Source organism: Canis lupus, chromosome 6, assembly GCF_011100685.1.
Source record: "Canis lupus familiaris isolate Mischka breed German Shepherd chromosome 6, alternate assembly UU_Cfam_GSD_1.0, whole genome shotgun sequence".
Taxonomy (NCBI): Eukaryota; Metazoa; Chordata; class Mammalia; order Carnivora; family Canidae; genus Canis; species Canis lupus.
The window spans coordinates 68,503,092-68,526,046 of NC_049227.1; the positions used below are offsets into that span (position 1 = coordinate 68,503,092).

At 36.3% G+C, this 22,955-nt stretch overlaps 1 pseudogene; it reads right to left on the reverse strand.

The window, feature by feature from the left end:
- Nucleotides 1–16,241: 16,241 nt before the first annotated feature.
- Nucleotides 16,242–16,977, reverse strand: LOC100686081 (annotated as a pseudogene).
- Between the last annotated feature and the right edge of the window lie 5,978 nt (nucleotides 16,978–22,955).

The window sequence follows — 22,955 nt, forward strand, 5'->3', positions numbered from 1 at the left end:
TTACACTCTTCTTTATGTATCAGAATGAAAACATGAGAAAAACATGCCATTAATTTTACTGTTTATTAAAGTAGTTTATTTTCTAAGAACCACAACTTCATAAATGAGAAACCTATCAACTCCATACATAATTGTTACTTTGAAATCATTCCAGTTACCTAGAACCAAGTTCTATCTCTCTGCATTGGGTCTATGTGCTTTCAAATGATCCAGATGTCTGACATATTGCAGGGTGAGTAACCATCCTGGTTTGCCAGAGGCCAAGGGATTTCACCGGACACAGAACTTGCAGCATGAAAACTGGTCAAGTCTTGGGAAAAGTAGGACAGTTGGTCACCCCAGTGGATGTATAATTACCAAGTACTAAACTTAGCTCATATACATCAGTGGAAAAAACGAAAGACACAATTCCATTACTGAAAAGCCCCAAACCTGATCGTTTTCCATCTTACCTCATAGATGAAACATAATAAAGATTTACTGTTTTTTTTTTTTTTTTTAAATGGGAGCTACCTCAGGAAAAATGTTTGTTTTGCTTTGGTTTTAGTGGATGGTGTTCCTGGTAGTACTCCAGTTAAAAAAAAAAAAAAAAAAAAAAAAAGATTATTATCCTTTCAGAATGATGGGCTTTTTTGAAGGAAAATAAATACTGCTGTTTTTCTATGCAGAGAATTAATTAAGGGAAATCTAGAGCCAACCTATCCATTAAGAGGCAGTTTGTTAGTTCAGAAAACAAAAGCTTAACAGAATGAAACATAAAAATAGGAGAAAAAATTAAAAGTGCAAAAATTGCATTCAAGGAGAGAAGGCAGGGAAAGAAACATTGTGCATTATGCTGTGACTGAGGATATTTGCTGACTGAAAGAAAAAAAGTGTTTTAATAATAGCAGAGGAGAGAAGTCGAAAAATATACAAAGAGTGAGAAGAAATATAGTAACTCCTATAAAATTTGAGAGCTAAGGTAAGCAAGTAGGAAGAAAGGCTGCCTCTAATGATTTCAGGAAAGAAAGCAAAGATATAGAAAAATAAAAATAATTCATCACTTGGTCACTGTTAATAGAAGTACCTAGTTCTGAAATCTCTACACTGTATAGAGCACAGAAGAGTTTTTTAAGTGGCAGTGGGCCAAGAAAGTAGATGTGTTTATTAAGAACTTGTATGTGTTAGGGAATGAGCACATGCACTCTTCTTAGGGGATCTTGTTAAGTCTTTTGGCTTTAAAAGCATCTATATGGGCAGCCCAGGTGGCTCAGCGGTTTAGCGCCACCTTCAGCCTGGGGTATGATCCTGGAGACCAGGATCAAGTCCCACGTAGGGATCCCTGCATGGAGCCTGCTTCTCCCTCTGCCTGTGTCTCTGCCTCTCTCTCTGTCTCTGCGTCTCTCATGAATAAATGAATAAAATCTAAAATAAATAAATAAATAAATGCATCTATATGCAGATGATGACCAAATTCTTATCTACAGAAAAGACCTCTCCTCTGAACTCCATATCTGGCTTAAAACAAATATTGACCTAATTAACATCATGGTCCAGTGTCCATCTCCAAGAGCCTGGCCTCCTTCCACCACTCTCCATTTCCTTTAAACTTTCATACTTTGAAGACAAGAGCAGAAAGGAGAAAGCCAAAAATCACAACTGTAACATGTTCAAAAAGTAAAACCTGCTTTCCACACTCTCCTCACCAGCTCTCCATTGCTTTCTCCACTGCTCTTTATCTCTTTTAATGACACCACTATTCATACACTTGATGACAACCAACATGGGAGCTCCTCTCCTTTTTTTTCCCTCAGATATAACACTGAATTTATCATCAAGCTGGTTTACCTCCAAAATGTATACAGGAGATGACCTCTTCCCACCACATCTGCTTCTAGTCCCCTCTTTCCTGCTTTGCTCACATGGTCTACTTCAACAGCCTCTGCATCAGTCAGGACCTCAGCAGAAAAGAGATGGCATCCTCAAGGTAATTGAGAAGACTGTTTGCAAAGATGTGGGGAGGCTTTAGGAAAAGTAACAAGGAATGGGATAGTGATAGTGATAGGGACAGTGGGAGATTTTATTACTTCAGGCCTGGAAGAGCAAGAAGAGAGAGGAAACTGAGTGGTTAGGGCCAGCTGATGAGACTTTTGACTTTTTGTAGTAGGATAAAGCCAACTCACATAGACCCATCAGGAAAAAACATATACCCTATACCTCAATGTCCCCCTTCACTCTGGTCTGCTAGTACCCATTGGCTAAGCCCAACTAGATGTCAGAGGGCAATGTGCCTCTTGATAGTCTATATCATATCAGTCAGTCTCCCAAAGCACACATGAGGTTGGAAGGCGTAGACACAGGGTAAAGAAGAGTAGCCCACCTTCTGACATGGTTTCCTAGTTCTGTCTTGCCTTGCTGCCGTAAATTCATCATCCTTCACCTCTTCAGAAAAACCTTCCTCGTGCCCTGTTGTCATTAGCCAACCCTTGGCCCCCTATTCTAATTCTTTGTCTCGTTATCCAGTTCATTCTCTTCCATCATGGTCATATGCAACTATCTAAATTCATTGTACACATGGAAGGGTTGTTGGAAGGATGGATGCACAGACAGGCATATGGACAGACAGATGAATGAATTGATAATGGATCTGTTAATGTTCTGTCTCCTTCCACAAGAATAACTCTAAACTCCACCAGAACAAAGACTGTATGGCCTGTTTACTGCTGTATCTCTAGTAACAATGGCTCACTCAACAAATACTTATTGAATGAATTGAAGGAATATATGGATTATTTTGGATAATGGAATTTATTACAATAAGACTCAGAATATTTGGGAAGTAAAATAAAAGACAATATTCACATTAAGTCTTAGAAGAAAAGCAACTCAGACTAACAGAGAGCTGGAACCCATTGGTTAGAATGCACAAAAATGCTGAGTTTAATAACAATTTTAAATTTTTCTATTATCTGACCATTCTTTTGTTTGCTCAAAATTAAGCATCCCCTGCTTTGCCATCACGGCTGCTCATCTATCTTTTATGTCTTAATTATTTAATGACCTCAGTTCATTGATGTACAGATATATAATTAAAATTTTTCTCTTATAATTACTGACTGTATCAATCTTAAAGAAGGGATTATTTCATATTATCAGACATTTACATGTATTATTTAATTTTGTTTTTACATTGGTAAATATAATTGTCTACTTTTGGTAAGTGATTAATCTTAAAACTCAATGAAATAACTGGATGGAAGACATAGACTATGTATAATACGGTTACGATCATCCCAACAAATCTTTTTTAAGATTATCCTAAAATATATCCTACATCTTAAAAAAAGTAAAGAAAAACATAATTTATAGAAAGACTTAAAATCAAGCACACAAGCGGTAAAAAGAAACAAATTTATGTCCTTTTAGGTTTATGAGAATTTGTTACAGCAACAAAGAAAAACTAATACAATGAACAACCATCCCTGTTATACTTTATCCTTACCAATAGTTTAGTTGTCTTGGCCAGTTTGCTGGGAATGGCATCCCATTGTGGTTTTATTCTACATTGATGTAGATGTAGATGTAGATGTAGATGTAGATGTAGATATAGATAGAAAGATATATGGGACGCTTAGGCTCAGTGGCTGAGCATCTGCCTTTGGCTTAGGGCATGACCCCAGGGTCCTATGATTGACTGCCTCATCAGGCTCCTCACAGGGAGCCTGCTTCTCCCTCTGCCTATGTCTCTGCCTCTCTCTCTCTCTCTGTGTCTCTCGTGAATAAATAAATACAATCTTTAAAATAAAAAGAGAAAGAAAGAAAGAAAGAAAGAAGAGAAAGAGGAAAGATAAGAAGGAAGAAAGAAAGAAAGACAAGACAAGAAAGAAGAAAGATCAAGACATAAGAACGACAGAAAGAAAAGACAAAGAGAAAGAAGAAAAAGAAAGAAGAACGAAAAACGCAATCGCCCGCCAGACAGAAGCAAGCCCGCACGACAGAACCCACGTGACCTCAAAAACGACCCCGCCTGCCCTGACCGCCGCGCGCCCCCTCAAGATAGATAGATGATAGATAGATAGATAGATAGATAGATAGATAGATAGATAGATATAGAGGTTTGCTGAATTCCTTGGCTCATGGGCCCACCCTCCATCTTTAAAACCAGCAATATAGGGATCCCTGGGTGGTGCGGCGGTTTGGCGCCTGCCTTTGGCCCAGGGCATGATCCTGGAGACCCGGAATCGAATCCCACATCAGGCTCCCGGTGCATGGATCCTGCTTCTCCCTCTGCCTGTGTCTCTGCCTCCCTCTCTCTCTCTCTGTGTGACTATCATAAATAAATAAAATTTTAAAAAATAAAATAAAATAAAATCATCCAAACTTAAATAAAAAATCTTAAAAAAATAAAAATAAAAATAAAAATAAAAATAAAATAAAACCAGCAATATATATTCTCCTTAACACTACCATCTAACAAATTTTATATTTTCTTTTTTTTTCTTTTATTCTTTTTCCCCATTTGAATGTAAGCACAATAACAAGAAGGATTTTTTTTTTTTAAGATTTTGTTTATTTATTCATGAGAGACACACAGAGAGGCAGAGGGAGAAGCAGGCTCCATGCAGGGAGCCCGATGCAGGACTCCATCCCGGGACTCCAGGATCAGGCCCTGGGCCGAAGGCAGATGCTCAACTGCTGAGCCTACCAGGCCTTCCAATGATAAGAATTTTTAACTATTTTCTTCACTGTTGAATGCCTAATATATAGCACATGTTCAATAACTACTTCTTGAACAAATTAATGAGTAAATTTGCCTTGCTCTTAGATGTATTAACTAAATTTTGATTGCAAGTTGTACATGTTTCGTGAGGCACATGGTAAATGTGAGTTCTCCTAGAGAAGATTTACATTTCCTCTTGGTAGGGAACTCAAGGCACTACCATTTTGAGATCACTTTAGCATAACCGCTCTTTATCACAATTGCCCAGTCTCTTCAGATATGTTCTGGATATTTTAGATATTCTAAATATAGGCTACAAACCTGAGGTCCTCTTTACTGTTCAACTTTTCAGATACTTCTGTTGCTCAATACCAAGATTCAAGTAGTAGTTCATCTTTTGGCTGAAATGGTGCTAAGGGGATGGATATTTTTTTTTTATTCACTGGTATACTGAGGATGACAGTATAACTCTTTAGGATAAATCATTTATAGTGACATTTTTCCAATAGACATCCTGTTGTGATTAAATGCTGAGCATTGTCTCCTGTGCCCTGTGTCCCTCAAATCCATGACAATCAAAGTTTGAGTTCATCAAGTTTAGCAAACGTCATCAAGGCTAATGCCAGCCTCAGTGCTCAGTGTGTTGAGTTGGGTTAAGCCTTCCCTTAATCCGAAATCTATGTATATATATTTTCTTGTTAGTACATATCAAGTGTTTTTGAGGGAATGTTCTCCCCTTTTTTGTGTGGTATTGACAGAAATGGAATTCCCCAGCACCCAACTGATTGCATCAAAACCACTATCCAGCTGACAGAGAAATCAGTGTTGCATGACTGGACCCCAAATAGAGGTAATTACGCAGCTACCAATTAAAGGTAATTGTGAAATACTTCAAATTGACTAAGCGTATTAAATTTCTAGTAAACAATTATGTTATATTCCTATAAAATCATCTAGAACCAATTTTAGTACTGCACTTACTTTCATACTTTTCCATGACAGCAGAATGTGAAAAGGAATTCATGATCTGCTTGTCATCGTATCCCCAATGCCTAGAAGGGTGATTAGCACATTTTAGGTGTTCCAATAGTATTTGAACAGATTTTGTGAATGAATAAATAATCTTAAATTAATAAACATTGTTGTCTGTGTATAAGTTGTTTTCCCCACATGTTCTAAGAGTCTCTAACTCTATATTAATACTGACTTCAGAGAAGCTCATTTTGTCAATAAGGATGATGTAGGAGCAAAACCAATTTATATCCAAGTGTAAAAAGCACATTATTTGACATTTTACTAGTTGAAAGCTTTGAAATTTATAATTTTAAGTCTTTCAATAATAATACTTTAGCCGTGGAAAAGTTACAAAGAGTTTTTGACAGGAAGTACCATACTGTAGACCCTTTACATCTTTGTGAATTATGAAAGGGAAGAAACCTTTGCTCAGAATTTAGGCAAGAAAATCTAATACTTTATGGCAGGTTAGTGGCATTGCCAGGATCATATATTAGTTCTTCCATGTCTTGTCTCAGATTCTTTCCTTCCTTATTTCAATATTGCTTCACTATAAATATTAAACTCAGTAACTTAGATCCCTGGCGATGCAGATACCCACTAATGAATTAATTATGTAGGTTCTAGTTTAGGAATAATGAACAATTATCAATTTACAAAGGTAATGTGTTATATTTGAAAACCATTAGAAATGTCTCCTTTCTTTTTCTGAAAATAATACCGTCATTTCTAAAACCTAAAGATTCTCCCCCCCCATGAATAGCAATTTACATGTTGAAATAATTTGCAATGTGTTACATTGCAGAAGACTTTTAAGGATAAATTAAATTAGTCTTTCAACAGAATTTCTGATTATAGGTACATGAACTCTGATAATATGTTGGATATCAAATAATTTGCTTCAATCTATATTCTTGCGGAGGCACTATTACTGAATTTATTCAAAGTCCTTTCTATAACAAAAGAGGTTTAGTCATGTATTGAGATTTAAAAAATTGTCTTTTTTTCAAAAGTTTATGTTCTAAAAGAAATAAGGTGAGTAAAAAAGAATGTGAAGGTCTTATACCTCACTAATTTAAAATAAAATGTACTTAAACATAACATTAAATACTTAAATATTAAAATGATGAACACTTAAACATTTAAAATAACAAACACTTAAACATTGAGGTATTAAATAATACCTTATTTGAGCAAGTTTACAAAAAGCAGACATATTTGAATATTTCTCAAAGCAACATTATTTAGAAAATCAATTTGGAAAGCCAATTTGGCAATACTTATAAAAAGTTTTATAATGTGTTCACAGACTGGACTCGGGTATCCATTTCTAGGAATAGATCCTGAAGAAAAGCCCTATAAGAAATAATTATATAGCAACATTTTTACCTAGTAATAGGAGAATATTTAAATAAAGCATGATCACTCATTTGTGCAATATTTTATAAAAGATATAAACTACAATAGACTATATGGTAGTATGGAATAAATAAAAATTAAGATGTAAAAATGCTATGGGTGCTCATCATAAGCATTACAATATACCCACACAGAGTTTCATTTTCAATGATTACTATGTACATTATTGGGAAATGTAGTGTTTAATGCTACCTTTGAAAAAAATTGCTAGATTGGCCAGCCTAGCTTGAAAGTTCAAATTTGGAAAAAAAAAAAAAAAAAAGAAAGTTCAAATTTGTAACACTTTGAAAGAAAAACAGATAGTATTTGAAACTTGATTGAGTTCCACACAAGAAGGCAAAAGAAAAAAACATTGATTATTGGTCAATTGCTCATGTAGATAGATAGATGGATGGATGGGTGGATGGATGATGATGGTAGATGATGATAGATGATGTTAGATGATGATAGATAGATAGATAGATAGATAGATAGATAGATAGATGATAGATAGATAGATTCCTTTCTCTAGGCCAAGTCCTATGGAAACACAAAAACAGGTATGTTAAAGTTCTCAAAGAATTTAGATTCTAGGGGAAAGACAGAATTAATTAGATAATAATACAAAAACAATAAGGCCTATACTAAATGTTAATATGGGAATTTTTTGCTAATGTATTTACTTATTCATTAATTTATTCACAGATCTAGCTCTATAGTAGCGAGGCTGAAATTTAGATTCTGAGATCTTAGATGGGCAAATTAATTAATTTGGGATTATTGTTGAGCAAATTACTTAGATTTTTCTAAACTTTGGTCTCCTCATCTGATAAATGGGTTCAATAATATTACGTCCAATTTTAAGGTGAGAATTAAATAGAACATATGCAAAAGGCACCTGGCACAAAGATGCATATAACTGCCCTCAAAATACTAATTGTCTCCATCTTTTTCCCTGGATTGCCAGGTCATTTTGAAAAGGGATTAAAATTTCTGCAATAAAATACACATATTTATTCATGGATTCCTTTTTTTTATTTTAAGAACACTTGAATTTTAAGGATTCTAACAAATATTTTCTTCAGTAAAATACAGTATCTTTTTTTTTTTTTCACTACGTAAAGGCTTTAACAAGTCTCCTGGGTCTTCTTAAATATCAAAACTTAACAGTTTTAAGAATTCAGTAAAATGAATCATAAATGAGCATATTAAACTTTCTTTGAAATACACCAAACATCTAGAGCTAATAGAAAATATTAAAGACAAAGGAGATTTTCAAAATACATGCTAAAGCCTCACTCAATTTGATACCGAAAAAGAGGATGGATGAAGAGAGTTAGCAAATAACCACTCTTTTGAACATTATGCCAATGAAATCAATATATTCATCCTTTAAAGGGAATTCTACTCTAGGACCTGGGCTGATTTCTAGCCCTGAGTATTATTAAGGAGCACTGCATTAACTTCCAATTCCAATAATGGATAAGCTTTAGTTGTCTCTTTATTGCACTGAAAGGAACAAATCCTTACTTTTCTCATTGGATGACTTCCAACAGAGTCAGAAGAGAAAGAGAGAAAGGGGAAAAGATGACATTAGCCGTATCACATACTCTAGAGGATTTTAATATTACCAGGGTATTATATTTCTTCTGAATGAAAGCACCCAAAGAGCGTGACATGTTATTTCTTCAAAGAAGCTTTTCCTTTTCCTTTCATTTGACATGACTGAGAAATTATAATTCCTCATAAGTGGATATGTATCCTGACCCAAATGTACATATAAATTAATATTTTCACAAAATGTACATATCTTATCTGTAATTTGTTTGGAATATTATATTTTTCACTGCAAAGCCCCTTGACAAGGACTGAATCGGTTGTCAGGTTAAATGCATAAGTAGTCAACAATACAATTCTAAGTTTTTCAACTTATATTTGCATTTTTATAACCAAAGAAAAAAACACTAGTAGGAGAAAAGGGCTCTTCCTGGTTCTCAGAGAAGCTAGGAGTCATTTGCTCTCATATACTTACGACGTCTCAATTATTCCTGCAAATAGAAGAGGTAAACTCATGCATAATTCAAAAGCATGAATAATAACAAATTGTATTATATTTGGCTTTGTGCTACATAATTTGGGGGCAGAGACTTTACCTTCCTGACATGTAAGCTGCAACTAGAATGATGAGTAGGACTTGGATGGGTTAAAGTGGTGGCACTTAGTACAACCTGGAAATGAAGTAGTTGAATACATCTTATATAAAGTCCAACAGCAATGCTTTCTATTATGTTGATAGCTAAATCAAATACATTTTATTCCTGCTTGCATGAAAAAAAAAATTATAACCCAGCTGACTTTTTTCAGTAAGATATAAATAACCTTGAATTAAGATTCAGAAAATTTCGATTTCAGTCTGGTTCTCTCATTATCTCCTAAGCTTTATTTTCTCATGCAACTAGTGTTATTTTTCTGGGCCTCAAGTATTTCATGTGCAAAATGATGGAATTGCATTAATTCATCTCTAGGGTCTTTTCTAGATTTTAAAATCTGGATATCTGGGGCAGCCTGGGTGGCTCAGCGGTTTAGCGCTGCTGTGAGTCCAGGGCGTGATCCTGGAGACCCCAGATCGAGTCCCACATCGGGCTCCCTGCATGGAGCCTGCTTCTTCCTCTTCCTATGTCTCTGCCTCTCTCTCTTTGTGTGTCTCTCATGAATAAATAAAAATCTTTAAAAAAAAATTGTACTAAAATCTGTATATCTGTGATTACTTCCAATACTGAAGCTGACTCTCTCAAGGAAGGAAAATGAGCCAGAGCACCAACTTGTTTCCATTAGACACACATTAAATGAGATGTTTCTATGGTTGCTGTCTTCCACCCCCAACTTCTCTCCTTCCCATCTTCCTTGCATCTGTCTACCCCACCACTCCGCCAAAACCACCTATTGAGGGCACCTATGACCCCCACGTTGACGATCCAATGATCAGTCTTTGTCCTTACCTTCCTATTCCTTTCAGAAGCATTTGACACAACGAATTATTACCTGCTTTCTTCACCTGGTTCCAGGAAGATCATTCTATCTTAAACTTCTTCCTACCTCAGTATGCTTGATCTTCTTTTTCTTGACCTTTAATGGTTGCAATGTTTCAAGCATTAGTTCTCAGATCTTAACCCTTCATCTACATTCACCACCTGAGTGATCTTCTCCAGTTGTTTGTCTTTAAATATATAGTAGTAACTTAGAATAGTCCCAAACTGCCCTTTTAACTATAATCTCAAAAATTCAACTGCCTACCTGATGTATTTATTTTGGTATTGAATAAGCATTTTAGACTTAACCTATGGAAAACCAGTATTTCAAATGCTGCCATCCACCTGCTTCCATATTTTCCTTCCTTCTAATCTTCTCACCTAAGTGAAAGACAGTCATTCTTCCAGTAGTTCAAAACAAAATTTAGGACCCATCTCCAACTCATCTCTTAAACAGAAACTCTATTTTATAATTAGAAAATCTTATTTCTTTAATATCATCTTTGCCCAGAATTTTATTAATTCTATTTATTGATTCATTACACACTCATCCAGGACTTTTTAAATTTTGTTTGTATTTTATTCAGGGTTTTTTTGTTTGTTTCTTATAGTGTAATAAGCTCATAAATTTATAATTCAATATAAAAACTGGCAGTGGATATTTTAGATGTGGTCCCCATCCTCCATCCCATCCTCTTGACACTCTTAAGCCAAAGTAACAACCATCCAGATCTGTTGTTCATCACTTCCTTTCTATAGTTTTATATATTTTTAAGCACATCAATATGTATTACTATATATTTCAATGATTTATTAACTCTGTAAAGACTCTTTTGGTATATGCAAGTTTATTTTTTATTTGATATTTATGTTGCTGAAATTTATCCAGATTGTTGCATGAGGCTGAAGTTAATTCATTCTGACAGCTGCATAATATTCCATTATGTGAATATCCCATAACTGATATATCTGCTCTCATATCAATAAACCCAGAGACTGCTTCTAGTTTTTGACCACTGCACTGTGAACAATGCATGTATGAACAATCCTGTACATGTGGAAATTTTCTCTCAGGTTGAGGGAGATGCTGTGATGCCTTACCTAGATTTTCAGGGATTCCTTGTACTGGTTGTGGCTAAAAGCTTAGGTCTGCAACCAGCCCTGGAGCATTGCTCCTGGGAACGAGGTACAGCATCAGCTGAGTTGCCTGGATTGTGCCTTTTCCCCAACCCCTTCCCCACCTGAGGCAGCAGGGAATCAATGAAAGTGTACAAAAGCCAGCTACCTTGCCTTCAGACAAGAAAGACTGCAGAGAGATCACCTCTAGTACATCTACCCTCAGCTCCCCCACTCTCCATATGCTGCATTCTGAGTCTCTCATAAGATTCTCCTTGGTTCACAGCCTTAACAAAGCATTGCTCAAGAGCCCCTATATCCTCCCTTCAAGGGAATTTGACCCAAAACAAACCTAGGGTTGTAGGGTGTAAAAAAGTACAATTATACAAGATGGTGTCTGCTTTTCAAAGGGAGTGTAGTAATTCACATTCCCACTAAAATACATAAGTTTATAGAAGGATCCATATCTCCACTGCCTAGTGTTGTCCTATTTTCAGAAAATTTTTCAGTCAAATAAATATAAAGTAGTAACTCATGGTAATTTTGATATATTTTTCATGATCACATTTTTTATAAAGTGCTGGCTCGTATCTTTTTCATGTATTTTTAATTAGTTCTTGAACCTCAATTCCACAAAGTTCTTTGTGTATTACTGATATTAATAATTTTTTAAGTTTATTTATTTATTTATTTAGAGAGTGAGCAGTGGGGAGGGGCAGTGGGAGAGGGAGAGAGAGCATCTCCAGCAGGCTCTGACTGAGCACAGAGCCCCGATGCAGGACTCCATCCCAGGACCTCTGAGATCATATCCTGATTGGAAACCAAGAGTCAAAGGCTTAACAGACTGAGCCACCCAGGTGCCCCTGATATTAATAATTCATTTTTATTGGCAGGCATTGTATTTCCTAGTTTCAATTTGCCAGTTTTACTTCTTTAGTATTTTTAACCAAAAGAAAGAGAAAAATAGTTTTAACATTCTAAATGTAATTTTTTTTTCACAGCCACATATTTTTGTTTTGATTTTAAAAAGCTGTGCCTATCCCAAGGTCTAATTTTTGATATGTAGTATGTTTTTTTATTATTCACTTCTGGATGGTTTTAAATTCCCATTAGGATTTCTTTCTAAATTATGATTTATTTAAATATCAGTATATAATGATTTGATTTCTAATTATTCAGGAAAATTCTGTATATCTTTTGCTATATACTTTTTGATATATTTACTTATTTTTTTACTAACAACTTTTTAAAAGATTTTTTTATTTATTTAATTTTTAAAGTTGTACTTAAATTCAGTTAATCAACACATAATGTATTATTGCTTTCAGAGTTAGAGGTTTCAGAGTAAGACTGATTCATCAGTCTTATATAACACCCGGTGCTCATGACATCACTTGTCTTCCTTAATATCCATCACCCAGTTACCTCATCTCCCACCCCCTTCCCCTCCAGGAACCCTCAGTTTGTTTCCTATGATTAAGAGTCTCTTATGGTTTGTCTCCCTCTCGATTTCATCTTGTTTTGTTTTTCCCTCCATTCCTCTGTGTTCATATGTTTTGCTACTTAAATTACACATATGAGGGAGATCATATAATTGTCTTTCTCTGACTGACTTATTTTGCTTAGTATGACATCCTCAAGCTCTATCCACATCGTTGCAAATGGCAAGATTTCATTTTTCCTGATGGCTGAGTGGTAGTCCGTTGTATATATACCACATCTTCTTTATCCATTCATCTGTTGTGGGACATCTGGGCTCTTTCCACAGTTTGGCTATTGTGGGCATTGTTGCTATAAACATTGGGGTGCAGGTGCCCCTTCGGATCACTGCATTTGTATCTTTGAGGTAAATACCCAGTAGTGCAATTGTTAAGTCAAAGGTTAGCTCTATTTCCAACTTTTTGAGGAATCTCCATACTACGTTCCAGAGTGGCTGCATCAGTTTGCATTCCCACCAACAGAGTGGGAGTGTTCCCCTCCCTCTGCATCTTCACCAACATCTATCCTTTCCTGACTTGTTAATTTTAGCCATTCTGACTGATATGAGGTGGTATCTCATTGTAGTTTTGATTCGTATTTCCCTGATGCCGAATGATGTGGAGCATTTTCATGTGTCTGTTGGCCATCTGTGTGTCTTCTTTGGAGAAATGTCTTTCATGTCTTCTGCCCATTCTTGATTGGATTATTTGTTCTTTGGGTGTTGAGTTTGATAAGCTCTTTATAGGTTTCAGATACCAGCCCTTTATCTGATGTGTCATTTGCAAGTATCTTTTCTCATTCCTTAGGTTGCTTTTTGGTTTTGTCAATTGTTTGCTTTGCTGTGCAAAGCTTTTTATCTTGATGAAGTCCCAATTGTTCATTTTTGCCTTTGTTTCCCAGGTCTATGGAGACTGTTGCTGCTGAGGCAAAGAGGTTGCTGCTTGTGTTCTCTCTGCCTACTCCTGTTATACCTCCCCTATCTTCTTTTTTTTTTTTTAATTTTTATTTATTTATGATAAGCACACAGTGAGAGAGAGAGAGACAGAGAGAGAGAGAGGGAGAGACATAGGCAGAGGGAGAAGCAGGCTCCATGCACCGGGAGCCCGACGTGGGATTCGATCCCAGGTCTCCAGGATCGCGCCCTGGGCCAAAGGCAGGCGCCAAACCGCTGTGCCACCCAGGGATCCCCTCCCCTATTTTCTTAATAGCCATTCCCACCCCCTCACCACAAATCTTTCACTTTTAATTCCATTTTGGTGTCTGTTTCCTGGAAGGCCTAGATTAACAACAAACCATAGTCCTTGCTTATGGCTGTTAAAATATAAAACAGAAGTCTAATTAGGATAAGTGTAAAATCTGCTGATTATCCACTTATTCAACAAGTATTCAGGAACCACTATGCATGCCTATGATTGTCTTAAGAATAAAACAGAAGAAAAAAATTAAAAAAAAAGAATAAAACAGAAGTCTAATTGGGATAAGTGTAAAATCTGCTGATTATCCGCTTATTCAACAAGTATTCAGGAACCACTATGCACTCATATGATTGTCTTAAGAATTTCCCTGATGTTATAACTTTGAGACTGAATTAGAGCATTTCTATTTCCTGTTCATATACCTGCAGTTTGTTTTGGAATTCAGAGAAAATATCTCATATTTTTCCATTGTTTGGGCCATGATTATAAATATCAGAATGTACTTTATATCTAATGAAATGGAAAAACTTTCATTTTAAATTATCAAGCTTTATTGACTAGTCAGGTGTGCCAGATAATAATAGGACATACTAAAAATAAATAAATAAATACATAAATACATACATACATACATACATACATACATAAAGAGAATCAAGTACCTAACAGCACAACTGAAGAGTAAAATGGTAAACATGTCAAAGCAGTGGATTACATTTCTGGAATGTTAGATTCTCCAAATAATTGGAATCTGAATAAAAACACAAATCACATACCAAACTATGATCAAGGGTTTAGAATAGATTCATTAAGATAAAGCTTACCTTCCTTTTATGCAATTGAAGTGTCCTGGAAAGTTTTACACAAATTGAATTTGTCTAATCAAATCATGTACTAATGCTTTTTATTAGGGGAAATTATGAATCTCTTTCCAAAGAATTGTCCAGAGTTTTATACTGGCTTTGTTTAAATCAAGGTGAATTCTCAAGGTGGCATATTTCAATTTACTACACATGACAAATAATTGGAAAGGAAATATCTAATAATTAAATATAAAAGCTATATCTTAGAGTCTGGACTCCTGCAAACTGCAGGGGGAAATGTCCCTAGTTCAACTCAATTTCAGTAAATTTGTAAAATAATCAGTTCTTTTAAATGAATACTTCACTCATTAAGCCATCTTGGCTCCTTTTCAAGTTAATTTTCCTTTCAAGTACCCAGGAAACCAAAGAAGAACAAATTTTCTTTCTATAGCATATATTAATAGTCCCTTCTTTCCCAAGAATATTTTTATTGCAAATATATATTCATACATGCAAAAATCAAGATACCCTGTCACCTTAGGTACCATTAATATGACACTTTAACTTATAAAAACCCTAAATTAAAGCTTGTCTAAAAAATATCCCCAAAAGAGTAAAAGATAATGAAGGGTGGTAATAATTAGCTAGTCGCTACAGAAGAAACATGATCCGCTCAGTAATAGCCACAACTCCTAAATGCCAGAATCTGTTATAAGGTAAAATCACCCCACACTTCCACCCCCAGAAGAAATTAACATGTTGAACTATCAAGTTCTGTTGAATAACTTGTTTTCTATGCAATCCATTCTTATTTTCATAACAGAAACTGAACATATTACTATGACAGTTAGATGTGTTCAGTCCATAAACACACCAATATGTTGATTTCATGAATAATTTTACATCCGGATAAAGATAGATGAAAACTTTATCCCCATTCAAAATTCAGGGGCACCAAATGGCAGCTAGCAGTGTCCAGATAGTGGTTTTGAAATTTCAGTTTTATTTTATTTATTCTTCTAATTTAAAAAATTGTATTTACTTAGAAGCATTCAGAATGTCAACAAAACAGCTGCAACTCTTTTTTTTTTCTTTTTGCAATTACAGAGTGATGTTCAGTTAACAGAACAACAATTATTTCATAGAAGCTGCATCAGAGAGAACTGAAGATGAAAAACTACCATCCCTATACATAACTAATTTGTGCTGTGCACCATCAAGAATCTGCTTTAAATTCCCATGCCAAGGTACAACCCCCATACTGTACCAGGCAAGGTTAGTGGCTATTGAAAATACCACCAGGACAAGGCCATCTAAAGACACATTCAGTAGTGTGTTAACTACAAAAAAAAAAAGAAAAAAAACGAAAAAAGACATTGTACAGTTTAAAAACAAATCTTACACAGCCATACATTTCAAATTTTTTTTTTTCTTTAAAAGGAGTGAGTTGCATACAGGGGAGTTAAATGCTTTATAGACAAGAAAAAAAAACTGCGATAGAACCAACTTATTCATCATCATCATCATCTTCTTCATCTTCTTCCTCCTCCTCATACTCTTCACCTTCCTCATCTTCCTCCTCTTCCTTCTTTTTCTTACTCTATTCAGCCTTGACAACTACCTTTTTTGCCGCATCAGGCTTTCCTTTAGCTCAGTATGCAGCAATATCTTTTTCATATTTTTCCTTCAGCTTAGCAGCCTTCTTTTCCTCCCATCCAAGTACTAACCAGGCCCGACCCTGCTTAGCTTCCGAGATCAGACGAGATCGGGCGCGTTCAGGGTGGTATGGCCGTAGACTAGCCTTCTTTTCCTAAGGCTGCTTGTCATCTGCAGCAGCGTTATATTCCACATCTCTCCCGGTTTCTTTGCAACGTCACCAATGGATAGGCTGGGATGCTCTCCTTTGATTTTGGGGTGATACTCAGAACAAAACAAGAAAAAGGCTGAGGGAGGCCTCTTGGGTGCATTGGGATCCTTAAACTTCTTTTTTTGTTTCCCCTTTAAGGGGGGTTATAAGTTTCCATTTCTCTTTCCTAACGGGCCTTGTCCACCTTACCCATGTCTTCAAATTCTCCTTTCTCCTTAGCAGACATGGTCTTCCACCTTTCTGAGCACTTCTTAGAAAATTCTGAGAAGTTGACTGAAGCATTTGGATGCTTCTTGTGCTCCTCTTGGCAAGTTTGCACGAAGAATGCATATGATGACATTTTGCCTCTCGGCTCCTTAGGATCTCCTTTGCCCATGTTTAATTATTTTCCTCATCGAGGCAGAGTCACCCAGTGCCCCTCTGGCTCTCACTTGCCCTGGCACTGTCTCTATGGAGCTCAACGTACTGCAATGGCTGTGTTTTATATAGGGTTTCCCAAATGACTCTTTTTGATTTTGCAATCAGATTGCTTCAAAGGGGGAACTATTTCACCAGAGTTAACTTAAGTATCTGTGAGCATGATCTTAATGGGTTATCTCTTAATGTTTACTGATTATTCAGTTAGCTTCCCCAGGATACTGTAGCCAAGGGGTTATACTAGCTTTCCCTTCAAAACCAGGGCTAATATGGTATGCAGAGCAGAACTACTTTGAATTTGAAGTCACTGTTAGCCTTTTTAGCATGAAATGTCACGTGCCACAGACTTTGAAGATATAGTAGCTGAATCCACATGCTTTCAGTTTTCAAACAAAATAAAAATGTGGAATTGTACAATATCACATTGCTTTTACCTAGGGCTGAAGTTCAGAAGGTATTACAAAGAAATAATAATTAACACAAACTATTTAACCAAAGTCAGCAGTATTCCTGATGGCAGAGACCTGAGTTTAACTTCATATATATTCCAGAAGTTGTTCTTCATAGTCCAGGCTTGACTACTGAAATTATATTAAGCATTGCTTTGAATCTTCTTTGAATATTTAATGCCTCCAGTTGATTATGTATTTTTTCATGCACATTCTATTAGAGTAAAGCATCATTCCATATCGCCATTAGGAGATTCAACTATACTATCATTGAGTACCTGATACATCCCATTCCGATGGACTGAAGGAAAACTCATCGCTTCTTTCAGAAGAGAATGTAGAAGCTGGTTTTATCCTTAGTTTGTCTAACAATGGAATGAATTTTTCCTCAAAAGGTTGGGAGTGGTGGTGAAGGTGGCCGTAAATGTAATGTTAAAACAAAACTGACTACTTGAAAATAGCAATTCAGAAGAGAGATGTTTGGCCACTCTAATGTTGCTTGGTGCTTCAAGATAGAAAATGAATGTAGGGGGATCCCTGGGTGGCGCAGCAGTTTGGCGCCTGCCTTTGGCCCAGGGCGCGATCCTGGAGACCCGGGATCGAATCTCACGTCGGGCTCCCGGTGCATGGAGCCTGCTTCTCCCTCTGCCTATGTCTCTGCCTCTCTCTCTCTCTCTCTGTGTGACTATCATAAATAAATAAAAATTAAAAAAATAAAAAATAATAAAAAATAAATAAAAAAGAAAATGAATGTAGGACTTACTTGCAGATAAAACTTATGATCCTTGGAGCACTCTCACAGGCAGTCTGTTCTTTGCAGGACACTCCCTCTGGTCTCCATCCATGCCTTTGGTCCCCTTTCCTCCATTTTTAGATAACTCAAGAAACTCAAAATTCCCTACTCATTGTTTTTCTCAATACTCTTCTTTGTTTCTTCTTAGTGCCTATCAAGTCATTCCTGCTTTCAATTCATTTCCCTGGCTTTCTATGTGCCCAAATTGTAGCATTCTAAGCTACATTTAAATCAATAAGATGCTCTCTTAATTTTAAAGATTTATTAATATTAGGAAAAAATATGTTCACACAGTTTATGTAATGATCTCGCCTTTTATTGCAAGCATTGGTTCATGCATTTCTGTAACATATATTTTAGGAAGAGCACAGAAGCCAATAATTCTGTCCTATGTAATAAGTAGTATGATGGTAGAGATTTGATGTGTTGGTATCTCCAAGACAGGAGAGAGGAGCAAGTAATGCCTCCTGGGGAAATTTATTAGAGATACCGCCTGAAGGCAGGTAATATTCCTGTTTATTTTTCTGTTCAGACTTTGTAACTCCTAAATATAAGAGTTAGGAAGTGAAGAGCCCAAAAAGTTCAAAATCATTTCAGGGTGATTTTAATTTCAGTTAGGTATGAATGGTTTAATTCTGAAGGACTTTGGGTTGAATATTCTTCTTCTTGGTTATACTGGACCTGAAGATTTAATGTAATGGAATGTGTATTAGAGTTTTAAATGTGCTAATTTTATAATGCAGGGATCCTGTGGGGAGTCTATGCCCAGGGAATTAAGTTCAGCTGATTTATGCTAAAGAAAACTTGTAGAGTTGAGAGCTTCAGGCCAAAATGACTGTGAAATATAATGCAGTATTTCTTTTTTTCAAAAGAGAAGAAACTTCACTAAGTAAGATGTGATTCTCTTTCTCTATTCTTTCCATAACACAGTGATATCTATAAGGATCTGTTGAAAACAAATTATAATTTCCTTGAGTTGGTTTCATTTTCTTATATTATCTTTAAACATATATTCTGGTTTGAATTGACTTACTCTTTTGTATAATTTGCATTCTGCATCAGTCACCTATTACTTACTTAAAAAAATCACTCCAACATTTAGAGGTTGACAAATATAACCAATTTTATTATTTTTTTTATGGTTCAGCAATCTGAACAAGGCTCAACTGCATGATTTTTCTGCTCCACATAGTATCGAATATAGTTACACGATGCTATTCATCTGGCAGATGGGCTGATCTTTTTTTTTTTTAAGATTCTATTTGTTTATTCATGAGAGACACACACACACAGAGAGAGAGAGAGAGAGAAAGACAGAGAGAGAAGCAGAGACATAGGCAGAGGGGGAAGCAGGCTCTATGCAGGGAGCCCGATGTGGGACTCAATCCCAGATCCCAAGATCATGCCCTGAGCCACCCAGGCATACCCAGATGGGCTGATCTTGAGGGTTCAAACATGTTGGCAGTCTTTGCAGGGATGACCCGAAAACTGGACTTAGCTGGGACTGTCCACCAAAGCCCCTACCCATAGCCTCACCCGCATATATATTCTCAAGATAGTCAAACTTCCAATATCACTCTGGAATACTAAAGAACTATTCCATGAGAGACGGGTAGAGGGTAAATTCTTCTTATAATCTAGCCTTGAAAATTGCAAATTGTCATGTTTGCTACTTTCTACTAGGGAATTAGACTCTACCTCTCAATAGGAAGAGTAACAAAGAATTGGCAACCATCTCTAGTCTACCACAGTCTGATGACTGGCTTTACAATCATTTAAATTTCTAGCATTTGCAAAATATACTCAGTGCCCTCTCAGAACCCCTAAAAGTTTCATCCCATTATAATAATGAGCTCAAGTTCAAATTCCAGGATTTTGATATCTAAATTAAGTCCAGCTTAGAAAATGTACTTAAATTCTGTCCCAGCCATGTATTTCTGCTTAAAACCTATCCCAAACATAACGGCTTAAAAATATAATTTTTAGTTCTCATGATTCTTTGGATTTACTGGGCCCAGCTGTCTGTCATTTGATATCTGTCATGCTATTATAACATTCAGACAGGACCTAGAAACGGAAGAAATACAACTGGTCACATGTTGACATTGCAACCATTAGGAACCTCCAAATGGAACTTGGAAGTGATTCTTCAGTTCTGTTCCCCTGGGTTCCTTATAATGCCCTTGAATTCCACCTTTCTTTTCCATAAGAAATTGCCAGTACTTGACACTGTGTAAGCCTTTTCACCCTGATTTGTTTTTGTAGAAGTTTGGAACCCTAAGAGCACTCTTCTTATTGTATTATCAGTCTCTCTTTTGGTCTAAGCTAGTGGTATAATTCTCTTAAAAATTCTGTGGGTTTTCTACAAACTATATTGGAATTCAAACAAAAAAATGCACCCACACATTGCCTTGAGGCAAGCCGCTCTCCATCCCTGGCCACCTGGGACCCCATTGCAAAATTACATCTTTAGGTTTCCTAGAAATCCTTTTGTCTAAAAAAGAGGGTCTACACATCATACCCTTAAATCTTATGATGACTTATAAAGAGGTTTTCATCCCCACTCTTGGTTTTTAGTTTATCCAAATACCACATTTTACTTTGAGAATAGTTTACTAAGAGAGAGAATGAGAAACAGTTTTAATTTCAGGTCTAGCATGTCCTGGCTCCCTTATGGTTCCTCTAAATTCTACTGGAAGACTGAAATATTTTGTCTATAGGCTACTTCTCTTTTCATACTTTATCTTAAGGACCTGTAAGAAGTCAGTTGGCACTTTCTATGTTCTGCCTGGAAATCTCTCCAGTGAGATCGATGAGCTCATTTAGTGACCTTCCTTATTTTCCATCTTACTGTAGATAACAGAGCTGCCAAATTTTTGCTGCTATATAAAAGGTGTGATTTTTGCTCTAACCTCTAAATGATTTACTTATGGTCCTTCAATCCCTCACTAATAGTCTTTTCAAGGCTCTTCCAACTTCCAAAAAATCTCTTCGGTTTCTTTTCTTTTTTTCCAGCCTCTACCTGTCACCTGTTTTCAAAGTTTCCCACTTTCTGCTGCCAAATTCTGTTCTGGTTACCTTTTATTGCAAAACAGGTTAACACAAAAATTAGAAGATTAAAACAATAGTCATTTTATCATATCTCATGATTTCATGAGTCAGGATTGAGGTCAGGACTCAGAAAATTCTTCATTTACATTGCCTGAAGTGACTTAGTGGCATTCAGCTGGCAGAGGGTGGTATAGATGGTCAAATATGGCTATTCACATGTCCGAAGCCTTCGCAGGGATGTTTGGAAGGCTGATTTCCTGTGAGACTCTCCACTAAAGTGCTTTCAAGTGGTCTATCCAGCTTAGCCATCTTAGGATAGCAGGACTTCTCACATAGTGTCTTAGGGCTTCAGAGAGTGCATTATAGAAGACCTGGATGGAGGCGCACATGGGTGGCTCAATCGGTTAAGCACCTGACTCTTGCTTTCAGTTCAGGCCATGTATTCAGGGGCTTGGGATGAGGCCCCTGATCAAGCCCTGGGGTTGGGCTCTATGTCCAGTGGAGACTCTACTCCTCTCTCTCTTCCTCTGCCCCTCCCACCTGCTTGCAGGTGATACAGGCAAGCACAGACTTTCTCTGTCTCTGTCTCTCTCCCCCTCCCTCTCTCTCCCTCTCCCTGCAATAAATAAATAAATAAATAAATAAATAAATAAATAAATCTAGGGATGCCTGGGTGGCTCAACGGTTGAGCATCTGTCTTTGGCTCAGGGCATGATTCCTGGGTCCTGGGATCGAGTCCTGCCTCGGGCTCCCTGCATGGAGCCTGCTTCTCCCTCTGCCTGTGTCTCTGCCTCTCTCTCTGTCTCTTGTGAATAAATAAATAAAGCCTTAAAATAAATAAATAAATACATACATATAAATACATAAATACATAAATACATAAAAAATCTTTTAAAAAAATCCGGATGGAAATTAAAGACTTCTAATGGCATAACCCTAAATAATCCCAGAATGTCACTTTTATTTCACTCCATTGGTCTAAGAAATCACTTCAAATTAGATTTAAGGTGATGAAAATTATACCCACCTCTTCATGAATGTAGTAAAAAGGTTGCAGACACTTTAAATGCACTACACATTTCTACAGCACAAAACCATTTTCCAAAGGAGTGTACTTTGATATGGGCTTTTGGATGTCTTTTACCTGAAGGTTATTTTGAAACTGGCAGTTAATTTGTCAAGAAATAATTCTGTTGTGCTTAAGATTCATATCATTACTTTTCATGGGGAAATTTTTTGAGTTGTAAAGTAACTAGTCTACAAAGGCATGTTTAAAATCATAACTATCTAAATGTTTCAAGCGTCTACAGTTATGATTCTGTTCTGAAGTACAGACAATTCTTTGGGAAGATAAAATGTTATGTAGGAGTAAGTATTAATGGTTTTGTTTAAAATTAAATTTGGGGGGATGCCTGGGTGGCTCAGCAGTTGAGCGTCTGCCTTTGGCTCAGGGCATGATCCTGGAATCCCGGGATGGAGTCCCACGTCTGGCTCCCTGCATGGAGCCTGCTTCTCTCTCTGCCTGTGTCTCTGTCTCTTTCTGTGTCTCTCATGAATAAATAAATAAAATATTTAAAAATAAATAAATAAATAAATAAATAAATAAAATAATTAAATTTGGGAATATTTTCCCCACTATAGAAG